The 2,690-nt window shown below is 59.0% G+C and overlaps 1 long non-coding RNA gene across 1 annotated transcript; it reads left to right on the forward strand.

Moving 5' to 3' along the window:
- Positions 1-401: 401 nt before the first annotated feature.
- Positions 402-1,832, forward strand: LOC105310493. Its single transcript, XR_897507.2, has 3 exons — positions 402-476; positions 860-917; positions 1,681-1,832. It is a non-coding gene; the product is annotated as an uncharacterized LOC105310493 (long non-coding RNA).
- Positions 1,833-2,690: the final 858 nt, after the last annotated feature.

Raw genomic sequence — 2,690 nt, forward strand, 5'->3', positions numbered from 1 at the left:
CGGTCCCTGGACAGCGACCTGGGCTGCCCGAGGCGTGTGGCTGGTACGTGGCCTCTTGGAGCTGCGGGGTCGCTGCTGGTCACTAGTGTGGGCGGAGCACCCAGTGTCCCTGGGGATGCACATAGTGCCTCTCAGCTCGTGGGTGAGGAGGCGGAAGTGGAGAGGGGACCGCCGTTGAGGCCACAGTCTTGAGGCCACAGTCTTAAGGCCAGACACGTCGTAAGGTAGAGGCCGTGCGGGTAGTTAGTTCGTCCACGCCGACTCGGAACCGCCTGGGCCCCTGCAGGGCCAGCAGTGCTGAGAGCCGCCCGCATGCTCGGGTGCGGTGCAGCCAGCGTTGCCAGGGGGAGGGAGGGAGGCAGGGCGCGGTGAGGGATGTCGCCTGCACCCGATGGTGAGCAGGGGCCATATTATCTGTCTCCCTAGGAAAAGAGCTGAGACCGAAGGGACGGGAGGCCATCCCAGAACGGCTTCTGGTAGGTTCAGGGTACACCACAACCTGGGGGTACAGGGGAGCGCAGGTCACACCGTGTGTCCAGTGGAGCCCTCGTTTGGTCTGGAGACGCTCGCGGGTCCAGCATTGCTCCCTTTCATCGCAAAGTCCGTCTCCTTGGGGAGGACACTGGCTCTTCAGAGCGTCGGGCTCGGGGGTGTTAACTCAGTTTGGGGAGGCACAGCTGAGCACAGTGTGGACTTGCTCTTACTCCACCGCCCAGGCCCTTCCTGTGACCAGAGGCGTGATGGCGGCACACTTGTCACAGGCTCTCTCCAACCCCTAAAATGCACATTAAGCAGATGTCTGTGCCTCGGTCTCTGTTTTGAGCTCTCAGATCGTGGGTTTGCATTTTTGTCGTTTCAGGATTTGGGAATGCCTGGAAGAAAACGGAAAGCAAGCACATCTCTCACTGACGACGAAGGTCTGTCTTTGGTGCCCTTTGCTGTCCCCTCTGCAGGGCTCTGAACTCAGGAAAGGGGTGCCCATGTCAAGTACAGCCATGAGCAGGAGCCCCATGGCGGGCCAGGTGCCTTGGCAGGTGGTGGGTGCTGGCCCGTGGCACAGCGAGAGCACAGGACTTAGTGCACGTCTGCTCGTTGCTTGTGGGGGATGGGAGGAGCCGGCGGCAGGCTGGGCCAGGCCAAGTGAAGGCCAGCGTACCTGGCCAGGCCCCGGTGGCGAGGGCTTGTGCTCAGCGGAGACACGGCCACAGGTGGGCTGCTTTGTGGGGCGCTGGCCGGCTCTGCTACACAGGAGCAGGTCTCCGTGGAGGCAGGTGTGAGTGCAGCACCAGACCGCTTCAAGTCAGAGTGGTGAGCTGGGCACGTGAACTGGGCAATGCCATGTTCACAGGGACCCCGGACAGCATGCAGGTCGCTCTGCAGCGGGGCGTAGCAGGCAGACAGGAAGTTTCACCCTGCAGCCTGTTCTGGCCTGAGCAGGTTCGTCATGTAATGAGAGGCCAGGCTGTGTTTTCCACCTTGAGGTGGACAGGAGAGGGTGTCCCCAGTTTTCTGCTCACTCAGTAAATGGTCATTTCCGGATTTAACCCGAGTTGAAAGGCTTGGATTTAGCTTCTTTAATAGTCATGCACGCGGTTTTGAAGCTGTGTGGCGGGTGATGGGTAATCGGAAAGGAGATGAAGTGACGTCTGTCTTACTGACACTCGATGGCCACCATTTCAGTGGAAGATGAGGAAGAGACAATCGAAGAGGAAGAAGCGAACGAAGGGCTCGTGGACCACCAAACAGAGCTGTCTAACTTGGCTAAGGAAGGTAGGCCGGAGCACCTCGCCGCCTCGTTAAACACGCAGCGAGTGCAAAAGATGCGACCGAAAATACGCGGAAGGTGGGAGCCGACCCAGCACCCCGTGTGCGGTGCGGTTGGCCTTGCTCCCCAGCACAAAGGACGCTGGGTGCCTGTCCCAGCGTGACAGCACCCTGGTCTTGCATCAGTCACTTGAGCAGCTCTGTCTCCAGCACCTCTGCGTGTCCCTGAACACACTGTTTCCCTCACGTGCGTCGGGGTCTCACACGGTCAGAGTCACACAGAGCTGGGGGTGCACTCAGCTCTGTTCCTTTGTTTTGCCCGTTGTCACACGTCGTGTGAACTCAACTCAGCCTTCCTGCTGCACAGTACCCCACATGTGCCTGTCGCAGAGGTCTGCTAGGCTGCTCGTGGGCCCACGCATAGGACCTGGGCTGGGGGAGTGCGCTGGCCTGGCCAGCTTGCTGATGCGTGCCAGAGCTCGGGTGGAGTGGTGGTGCCGAGCTTCACGTCGCCTGGGCCCTTGGTGTCTAGCTCAGCGTTTCTGCCCGTCCGGCGTGAGGGAGGCGCCTCCGTGATGGCCCAGAGGTCCTTGCCCATTGCGTGCTGCCTTTCCCTCCCCAGCCGACCCGTGCATGTTCCTTGTGCGTTCTGGTCCCACGTTCTTCGTCAGTTGTATTGCAGTGACTTTTGCCTGTTCGCGTTCTCTTCGTGGTACCATTTGTGCTTTTATTTTAACGTAGTTGAATTTGTCAGCCTTGTTCATAGAAAACCTCTTTCACCTCAAGGTTTTAAAGATATATTCTGTCTTCCTTAAAGCTTTTTGATTTTACTCTCATCCATTCTTTAACCCACTGAAAATTGCTTTCGTCCATCCCTTCCCCACATGGATGACCATCCCAGCACCGTGGGACAGGCCCACCTTCCC

Source organism: Pteropus vampyrus, unplaced genomic scaffold (genome assembly GCF_000151845.1).
Source record: "Pteropus vampyrus isolate Shadow unplaced genomic scaffold, Pvam_2.0 Scaffold4636, whole genome shotgun sequence".
Classification (NCBI taxonomy): domain Eukaryota; kingdom Metazoa; phylum Chordata; class Mammalia; order Chiroptera; family Pteropodidae; genus Pteropus; species Pteropus vampyrus.